Source organism: Leptonychotes weddellii, chromosome 5 (assembly GCF_054177405.1).
Source record: "Leptonychotes weddellii isolate Sample4059 chromosome 5, ASM5417740v2, whole genome shotgun sequence".
Lineage (NCBI taxonomy): Eukaryota > Metazoa > Chordata > Mammalia > Carnivora > Phocidae > Leptonychotes > Leptonychotes weddellii.
This window is the reverse complement of record NC_138373.1, coordinates 72,432,148-72,443,389: the sequence shown is the minus strand read 5'-3', so window position 1 is coordinate 72,443,389 and position 11,242 is coordinate 72,432,148.

Below are 11,242 nucleotides of genomic sequence, written 5' to 3'. Positions count from 1 at the left end.
AAAAAAAAAAAAAGAGTCTCTTACGGTTTGTTTCCCTCTCTGATTTCATCGTTTTATTTTTCCCTCCCTTCCCCTATGGTCCTGTGTTTTGTTTCTTAAATTCCATATATCAGTGAGATCATATGATAATTGTCTTTCTCTGATTGACTTATTTCATTTAGCATAATATCCATCCACGTTGTTGCAAATGGCAAGATTTCATTTTTTTGATGGCTGCATAATATTCCATTATATATATATATATACATATATATATATATACACCCACCCCACATTTTCTTTACCCATTCATCTCTTGATGGACATCTAGGCTCTTTCCATAGTTTGACTATTGTAGACATTGCTGCAATAAACATTGCGGTGCAGGTGCCCCTTCAGATCACTACATTTTTATGTTAGGGGTAAGTACCTAGTAGTGCAATTGCTGGGTCATAGGGTAGTCCTTTTTTTTTTTTTTAACCTTAATATAGTAGCAAGGATTTCCAGTATAGTGTTGAAGAGGAGTGGTGAGAAGGGACATCCTTATCTTGTACCTGATCTTAGTGAGAAAGCATCTAAGCATGATGTTAGCTGTAGGGTGTTGTTGTTGATATTCAATCTTTAAAACAACTCTTTGAGGTGTTTACTAATATCTTAGCTAACCTGTGAGGACACTGAGTATCACAGAAGTTAAGTAATTTATTGAAGGTCAGTATAAGTGGTGGAGCTGAGATCCAGATGCAAGTTTGTCTGATTTCGACACTGTGTTAAGAAAGAGAAGAGAAAGGGGTGCCATCTGGCTCAGCCATTGGAGCATGCAACTCCTGATCTCCGGGTTTGAGCCCCACATTGGGTATAGAGATTATTTTTAAAAATAAAATCTTAAAAAAAAAGAAAGAGGGGGCGCCTGGGTGGCTCAGTTGTTAAGCGTCTGCCTTCAGCTCAGGTCACGATCCCAGGGTCCTGGGATCGAGCCCCGCATCGGGCTCCCTGCTCCGCGGGAAGCCTGCTTCTCCCTCTCCCACTCCACCTGCTTGTGTTCCCTCTCTTGCTGTGTCTCTCTCTGTCAAATAAATAAATAAAAATCTTAAAAAAAAAAAAAAGAAAAAGAAAGAGAAGGAAAAGCAGAAAGGAAAGAGAGAAGGGGGAGAAAGAGATAACCTGAGATCTAGTCCTGATTCAGCCTTAAACCAGCTGTGACCTTAAAGCATATTGTGCTATCCTTTTCTGTATCTACAAAGTGAGAGAATAGACAACAGAATTTTTTAAAGATTTTATTATTATTTTTTAAAAGGTTTTATTTATTTGTGAGAGAGAGAGAGAGAGCACAAGCAGGGGGAGTGGGAGAGGGAGAAGCAGGCTTCCCACGGAGCAGGGAGCCCTATGTGGGGCTCGATCCCAGGACCCTGGGATCATGACCTGAGCTGAAGGCAGATGCTTAAGCAGGCATCCCAAGATTTTATAATTTTTAAAGTAATCTCTACACCCAATGTGGGTCTTGAACCAAAAACCCCAAGATCAAAAGTCGCACACTCCAGAGACTGAGCCAGCCAGGTGCCCCTAGACAACAGAATTTTTTTTTTTTTTAAGAGAGAGAGGAGAGCGTGTGAGTGAATTTTTGTGGGGGGGAAGGACAAAGGGAGAGAGAGAATCCCAAGCAGGCTTCATGCTCAGTGTGGAGCCTGACAGGGGGCTCCATCCCACAACCCCCAAGATCATGACCTGAGCCATAATCAAGAGTTGGTCACCTAACTAACTGAGCCACCCAGACACCGCTAGACAACAGACTTTCTAAAGCCAATTCTGATTTTTATGTTTTATGAAACAGAGTAAGAGGAGTAAGGAGAGAAGATGAGAGAACAATAAGTAGAAAAGGAAAATTTGGAGAAAGAAAGGAGAGGGGATGGACTTAAGAAGTGAGATTAGAAAGAGCAGAGCTCCTGGGTGGCTCTGTCCATTGAGCATCCAGACTCTTGGTTTCAGCTCAGGTCATGATCTTAGGGTCCTCAGTGAGGAGTCTGTTTGAAGATTCTCTCCCTCTGCCCCTCTTCCCCCACTCTGTCTCTGTCTAAAAATAAATGAAGAAATCTTTTTAGAAAAAGAGCAGAGAAGGGGAGGAGGAGATGTGAAAAAGAAACGAAAGAAATAGAGTTGAGGGAAAGTGCAGAAAACTAAAGATGCTCTCCAACAGGAGGAGGGGAGCTCATTAAATTTAAGCAAAGCCTAGGGGCGCCTGGGTGGCTCAGTCGTTAAGAGTCTGCCTTCGGCTCAGGTCGTGATCCCAGGGTCCTGGGTTCAAGCCCTGCATCGGGCTCCCTGCTCAGCGGGAAGCCTGCTTCTCCCTCTCCCGCTCCCCCTGCTTGTGTTCCCTCTCTTGCTGTGTCTCTCTCTGTCAAATAAATAAATAAAATCTTTCAACTTAAGCAAAGCCTAGGATGTGACATTCATTCATTCACTTGTTACTAAGTGACAGTTATGTACAAGGCTATGTGCCAGGTGCTCTGTTTTTAATGCAAAGGATAGAAAACAAAACACACGGAAATAAAGCTAGAGAAACTGACTGACACCAAGGAGTCAGACACAGAATAAAATATTCACTGTTGATTCAAAAGGTATATATTGAGCACCTCTTATTGCCAGGCATTGTTCTAGCTACTAGGCACATAGATAAACTACCTGCCTTCTTGGTATTTACATTCTTGTGGTGAGACTCAGGTAGTACATACATATGTACATTAATGGTCAGAAGGTAATAAATATTATGAAGAATAACAAAGCCAGGAGAAGGGGAGGGAGAATGCAGGAGACATTTTCTATTTTATATATAGTATAGCAAGGTAAGGATAAGGAGAAAATGGAGCAGAGATGTTAAAAAGAAAAAGGAGTATGGGCACCTGGGTGGTTCAGTCGGTTAAGCATCTGCCTTCGGCTCAGGTTATGATCCCAGGGTCCTGGGGTTGAGCCCCGCCTCAGGCTCCCTGATCAGCGGGGAGTCTGCTTCTCCCTCTCATCTACCTTCCCCCCCACCCCCGCGCCCCCGCTCATGCTCTCTATCTCTCTCTCTCTCAAATAAATAAAATCTTTAAAAAAGAAAAAGGAGCAAGTCATGTGGATTTCTGTGGGGACAGTGTTCCAGGCAGAGCAAACTACAAACGCAAAGGCTCTGAGATGAGAACATACTTGATGTGTTTGAGGAACATCAAGGGGGCCTGTATGGCTAGAGCAGAGTGAGAAAGAGGAGAGATGTAGGGGAGGTCAGAGAGAGAACAAAGTGGCCAAATCCTATCAGGCCTCGTGGGCCATTGTAAGGACTTTGCTTCTTACTCAGAGTGAGATGGGCAGCCAATGGAGGATTTGAGCAGACAAGGGACTGGATCTGACCTCTATGTTTACAGTAGCATGGCTGCAGCGCACCTGACGGGCATGTGACTCTTGATCCTGGGCTTGTGAGCTTGAGGCCCATATTGGGTGCAGAGATTACTTAAAAAAAAATTATTTTTTCATTTGATGGCGGCACGGACTGAAGCAGATGAGTCCAGTTAGGAGACCACAGCAATTATCCAAGGGAGAGATGGCGGTGGCTTAGGTGAGGGTGGTGGCAGTGGAGGTGAGAAGTAGTTGGATTTGGAATTTAACTGAAAGCTAGAATAAACAATTGCAAATGGATTAGATGTGAGGTATGGACGAAAAAGAAAGAGTTAAGAACAACGTCCTACAGGCAAGTTGCCCCACACTGCTGAAATGCAGATCATTTTAATTTTATATAAGCTTTTGCAGAAAATAGGAAAAGAAAGGACTCTCCTCAATTCATTATATGGGGCCAGAATTGCTCTCATAACCATACCAGAAAAGGGCAATAATAGAAAAGAAAATTATGGGCCAATCTCACTTACTAACTGAGATGCAAAAATCTTCAGTAAAACACTAGGAAACTGAATCCAGCGATGTGCAAAAAGATAATACACCAAGACTCACTTGAATTTATGTAAGGAATTTAAGGGGAGCTTAATATTAGAAAATACATTCATTTTATTCATCATATGGATAGATCAAAGGAATAAATCACACAATCATCTCAATAAATACAGAAAAAGCATGTGATGAAATCAACATCCATTTGTGATAAAAAAATTTTTTTTTAGAAAACTGGAGGGGAACTTGTTAATCTGATAAAGGAATGCCTGGTATCACTAATTCTATTCAGTCTTGTAATGGGGATCCACAACACTAAGACAAGGAAAAAAAATGGTAAAAAGGTTAGATAAAAAAGAAACAAAGCTGTTACCATGTATGGAAAATATAAAAATGTGATAGCGTATGTAGAAAATACAAAAGAATCCACAAATAAATTATTAGCATAAAAGCTTAACAAGTTTGCTTGACCAAAAATATACAAAATCAATATATATCCATATATGAACAACAGTTAGATGATAAATAATTTTTTATTTTATTTTATTTTATTTTATTTTATTTTTAAAGATTTATTTATTTATTTTGAGGGAGCGAGAATGAGAGAGAGACAGAGACAGAGTACATGAGTGGGGGAGGGTCAGAGGGAGAAGCAGGCTCCCTGCCGAGCAGGGAGCCTGATGCGGGACTCGATCCCGGGACTCCAGGATCATGACCTGAGCCGAAGGCAGTTGCTTAACCAACTGAGCCACCCAGGCGCCCAGATGATAAATAATTTTTTAAATTACCACCAGTAACAGTATGAAAAATACCAAGTACCAATGTATAAATATAATAAAATGTGTAAGACCTGTGTGCAGCAAATTATAACTTATTGTGAGACATTGAAGAAGACTAACATAAATGAAGAGATATTATCATGTTCGTGGATTAGAGATCTCAATATCATGAAGATGTCAATTCTCCCTAAAGTGATTTATAGATTCTAGTGCAATACCAATCAAAATCCCAGCAGGCTTTTTGTGAGTGTATGGAACTGACAAACTGATTCTAAAATTTGCATGGATGGGGCACCTGGGTGGCTCAGTCGGTTGGGTGTCTGCCTTCGGCTTGGGTGGTGATCCCGGGGTCCTGGGATCAAGCCCCGCATTGGGCTCCCTGCTCCGCAGGAAGCCTGCTTCTCCCCCTCTCCCACTCCCCCTGCTTGTGTTCCCTCTCTCGCTGTGTCTCTCTCTGTCAAATAAATAAATAAATAAATAAATAAATAAATAAAATAAAATAAAATAAAATTTACATGGACAAACAAAAGCCCAAGAACAGCCTCTTGAAGATTAACAAGGTGGAGAGACTTGCCTTACCAGATACCAGGACATAATTATAAAGCCATAATAATTAAGATAGTGTAGTATTGACGCGAGATAGATAAATTGACCACTGGGACACAATACAAGCCAAAACAGATGCACATATATATAGACATTTGATTTGATTTATGATAGACATTTGATTTGATTTATGATAGAGTTTGCACTTTTGAGCAGGAGAAAAAGGACACTTTTCGATGTTGCTGTCACAATTGGGTATCTATATGAAAGAATAAAACCAAACCCCTACCTTAAGCCATACACAAAAATCATTCCCAAATGTACTATAAGCTAAATGTAAAAGGCAGATTAAAAACCTTGTGGAAGATAATATAGAAGATATTCATGAATTCAGGGTAAGGAAGCATTTTTTTTCTCTATTTTTTTTAAGATTTTATTTATTTATTTGACAGAGAGAGACACAGCGAGAGAGGGAACACAAGCAGGGAGAGTGGGAGAGGGAGAAGCAGGCCTCCCGCTGAGCAGAGAGCCCGATGCGGGGCTCAATCCCAGGACCCCGGGATCATGACCTGAGCCAAAGGCAGACGCTTAACGACTGAGCCACCCAGGCGCCCCAAGGAAGCATTTTCTAAGATTCAAATATGCTATAAAGAAAAAGATTGATCCATTTGACTATATTAAAATCCAAACCATCTATTCATCAAGACAGGCTAAAGAATAGAAGGAGGTATTTATAACATATAACTGACAAAGGCTATATCCAGGACGTGTAAAGAACTGCTACAAATTAATAGAAAAAATAAAACCTTCCTAACAATAGAAATTATAAGCACGAACTAAAGATTTCAATTAGCACTTCACAAGAGGAAATTCACAAGGTCAACGAACATATGAAAAGGTGCTCAACTTCATCAGTAATCAAACCAATGCAAATTAAAGCCATAATGAAATATCACTGTACGCACCAGAATAGCTAAATTTAAAGTCTGAAAATAACAAGTGTTAGCAAGACTACGGAGTAAAAACAACTCTCATATACAGTTAATGAGAGCACAAGTGGTTAAACCACTTTGGAAAAGGGGTTAGCATTATCTAATAAAGTGGAAGATGCCCTATGATGCACTGATTCCACTTCTACATACATAGCAAATACATACAGCATTATTATACATATATCTTCAAAAGCAGACCAAAGAAACTATATTGTTAAGGAACGCACACACATGTGAAGAAACTATTCAGAAAAGCAATAAGAGATTACCATATAAGTCAGAATACTGTTTACCTATGGTGAGGAGGGAATGATGTATGAGCAAGTAGGGACACACAAGTCCTTTTCAAATACCGGTAAGGTTCTTTTAGTTAGCCTGGTTGGCAGTCACATGAGTATTCCCTCTGTAAGTATTCCCTTTATACGTATTCAATATATTTTACATTTATGTGTTATTGCATTTGTCTTTATGTGTGTTGTATTTCACAATAAAAATGAGCTTTAAAGAGCATCTAATTCAACACCCATACTTGACAATCTCTTAGCAAACTTGGAATGAAAGGGATTTTCCTTAACTTCATAAAAGTTATTTAAAACAAACAAACAAACAAACAGCAAACATTATTCGTATTGGGGAAACATTGGAAGCATTTCCTTTAAAACCAGGAACAAAAGAAACATGCCACCTATCCCTGCTTGTATTCAACATTGTGCTAAAGGTTCTGGCCAGCTAAAGGTTCTGGTTCTAGGCACAGTATTGGAAAGGAAAAAGCAAAATGCCAACATTTGGAGATGACATGGTTGTCTTTGTAGAAAATTCAAAAAGTCTATAGAGAAATTATACAGAAGGGAGAGCTTATCAAAATGGTTGGCTCTAAAACCAATATTGAAAATCAATTGCATTTCTATATACCAGCAAAAACCCAATTTGAAATGTCATCTTAAGGATACCATTAACCATAAACAGAAAAGCAATAAAGTGCCTAGGAACAAATAAAACAGATGTGCATAATCTGTATGCAGAAAATGATAAAACATCACTGAAAGGCATTAAAGACCTAAATAAATGAAGAGATATCCCAAGTCCATGGTAGGAAATTTCAATATCAAAAGGATGTCAATTTGACTCAAATTGAACTTTGCTTCTCCCTCTCCTGCCACTCCGCCTACTTGTGCACTCTCTCTCTGTCAAATAAATAAAATTTTTTTTAGAAAAGCTATAGGACAGGGTGTCTGGGTGGCTCAGTTGGTTAAGCAACTGCCTTCAGCTCAGGTCATGATCCCGGGGTTCTGGGATCAAGTCCCACATCAGGCATCCCCCTGCTCTGCGGGGGGCCTGCTTCTCCCTCTGCCTCTGCCTGCTACTCCCCCTGCTTGTGCTCTCTCTCTGTCAAATAAATAAAATCTTTAAAAAAAAAAAAAGCTATAGAACAATGCGTTATTGGTGCAGGTTTTAAAAAGTTGACTAATGGAATAGAAGAGTGTCCAGAAACAGATCCATGTATATATAGAAATGTGATACATAACTGAGTTAGCAAAGCAGATCAGGCAGAAAAGAGGGACTATTTAATAAATGAGGTTGGGATAATTCATTTCCCATATTAAAAAAATATAAAAGAGACTGTTAAAAAATGCCATACACAAAAAATCAGTTCTAGGTAGACTTAGGACTTAAATATAAAGAGCAAAAGTTTAAAATCTTTTGAAGAATATGTAAGAAAATATTTTTCTGACCAGGAGGGTAGGGAGTGATTTTTAAAAATATTTTATTTATTTATTTGACAGTGAGAGAGAGAGAGAGAGAGAACAAGCAGGAGGTGTGGCAGAGGGAGAAGGAGAAGCAGGCTCCCCATTGAGCAGGGAGCCTGACAACGTGGGACTCTATCCGGGAACTCCAGGATCATGACCTGAGCTGAGGGCAGACACTTAATGACGGAGCCACCCAGACACCCCGAGAGTGATTTTTTTATACAAGATACAAAAAGCATGATCATAAATGATAAAGATGCCTATGTTAAAATAAAGAACTTCTGATAATCAAAATACATCATGAAAAAAGTAAAGTACAAGTCACAAATACCTCACAAAAGAGAAGATATTTGCAACATATAAAGCTGACAAAAGATTAGTATCCAGAATATATAAAGAACTCCTACAAATCAATAAGAAAAATACAAACAACGCAAATGATTAGGCATTTCCCAGAAGAGGACATTCAAAAGACATTCATAAGAATATGAAAAGATTCTCAATGGTATTAGTAATTACAGAAATGCCAAATAAAACCACAATGAAATACAATTACACACCTACTGGATTGGCAAAAATTAAGAAGTCTAAAAATACAAGTGTTAGAATGTAAATCAACGGGAACTCAAATATTAATGGTAGGAGTGTAAGTTGAAAAAACAATTTGGCATTCTCGCTCAAAGATTATTATTCTTATGCCTCACAACCTAGCAGTTTCACTAGTAGGTATACACTCCAGAGAAACTCTTGCATATATACAGGAGACAAATACAGTAATTCTCATAGCAACAATGTTTATAAGAGAGAAAAAAAAGAAAGAATTCATAAATCCATCAACAGGAGAATAGACAATGATTTATTTGACATATTCACACAGTGGCCCATTACATTCCAGTGAAAGTGTATGAACTCCAGCTACCTGCAACAATATGGATAAATCTTGGAAACACCATATTGAATGAAAAAACAAACGTACCAGAAGACAACATACCATACCATTTTTTATAAAGCTTGAAAATAAACAAGACTAACAAGTATATTTAAGCTTATATCCATTTGTGACAAAACTATATTTAAAAAAAAATAATAAAATGGGGGGCACCTGGGTGGCTCAGTCGTTAAGCGTCTGCCTTGGCTTAGGTCATGATCCCAGGGTCCTGGGATCAAGCCCCGCATCAGGCTCCCTGCTCGGCAGGAAGCCTGCTTCTCCCTCTCCCACTCCCCCTGCTTGTGTTCCCTCTCTCGCTGTGTCTCTCTCTGTCAGATAAATAAATAAAATCTTTTAAAATAATAATAATAATAAAATGGGATGCTTGGGTGTCTCAGTCGGTTAAGCTTCTGCCTTTGGCTCAGGTCATGATCCCAGGGTCCTGGGATCGAGTCCCACATAGGGCTCCCTGCTCTGTGGGGAGCCTGCTTCTCCCTCTGTCTGCTGCTCCCCCTGGTTCTGCGCAGGTGCTCTCTCTTTCTCTGACAAATAAATAAATAAAATCCTTAGAAAAAATAAAAAACAATGGAATAATAAAAAATTCAGGAGATAGTGATTATAGGGAGGAGACGGGAATGAGAAGATAGGGGAATCCCATAGATGCAAGTTATTGGCAACTTTCTAGTCCTCAGGTTGGGTCGTGGGTTTATAGATATTCATTTTATTTTCCTATATCTATCATACATAACTATCATACATATAATATCTTGTGTGTCAAGCTTTATATATATGTAAAGTTATATTTATATGTAAATATTTTGTATAAATTTTTAAACTTTTAAATATATATATTATAAATATGTGTATAAATTTTTCATTTATTTATTTGAGAGAGAGAGAGCACAAGTAGGGGGGAGGGGCAGAGAGAGAAGGAGAAACCCACTTCCCACTGAGCAGGGAGCCAGACATGGGGCTCGATCCCAGGACCGTGAGATCATGACCTGAGCGGAAGGTAGACGCTTCACTGACTGAGACACCCAGGCGCCACATACATATGTATTATATTTGTATATCTATATACTTAGATAATAAAGTTAAATAAAAGAAAATACTAGCCAGCTCTACAGACATTAAAAAAAAAAAAGGATGACTCCAACATTTTTGTCCTGATCAACTGGAAGAATAAAGATGTCATTTAAAAGAGAGTAAGTGTGGGGGTGCTGGGTGGCTCAGTCATTAAGCGTCTGCCTTCAGCTCAGGTCATGATCCCGGGGTCCGGGGATGGAGCCCCGCATCAGGCTCTCTGCTCGGCAGGAAGCCTGCTTCTCCCTCTCCCATTCCCACTGCTTGTGTTCCTGCTCTCACTCTCTCTCTGTTAATAAATAAATAAAATCTTTAAAAAGAGAGAGAGAGAGAGAAGAAGTGCTAAGGGAGAGGCAGATTTGTGACTGAAAAGTCTGGAAGGAGGGAAGAGGCTGGATTGGAGACAAAAATTTAGGAGTCATCATGGGAAAAAATGATATCTATCTATCTATTTTAGAAAAAAATGATATTAAAGCCCAGAGACTGAATAACCCCTGGGGTATGACAATAGATAGAGAAGAGAGCCAAGGTGTGGCTGTCAGGGAGATGAGCTAGCAAAGCGGGCTGAGACCGAGGAATCAGTGTGGTAGAACAAAAATCAGGACAGTGTAGTATCTTAAAAGTCAGGTGAGGACTGGATGGCTCAGTTGGTTAATCAGTTAATCATCCAACTCTTGATTTCAGCTCATGTCGTGATCTCAGGGTCCTGGGATGGAGCCCCGCATCAGACTCTGGGCTCAACGAGGTTTCTGCTTATCCCTCTCTCTCTGCTCCTCCCCCCCTCATGCTCTCTCTCTCTCTCTAAAATAGGTAAATAAATCTTAAAAAAAAAAAAGGGGGGGTGGCTCAGTTGTTAAGCGTCTGCCTTCAGCTCAGGTCATGATCTCAGGGTCCTGGGATCGAGCCCCGCATCGGGCTCCCTGCTCAGCGGGGAGCCTGCTCCTCCCTCTTCCTCTGCCCCTCCCCCTGCTCATGCTCACTCTCTCTCTCTCTAATAAATGAAAATAAAATCTTAAAAAAAATATGATGAGGCTGCATAAAAAGGGGTGACGAAGATCTCTATTCATTGATACAGCAAAATAACAAAGATACTTTGTTAAGTCAAAAGGAAAGATGTAGAACAGTATACACAGTACACCAACTTTTATGTAAAATACATGGGGGAGGGACGCCTGGGTGCCTCAGTCAGTTAAGTGGCTACCTTCGGCTCAGGTCATGATCCCAGGATTGAGTCCCGCATCGGGCTCCTTGCTCAGCGGGGAGCCTGCTTCTCCC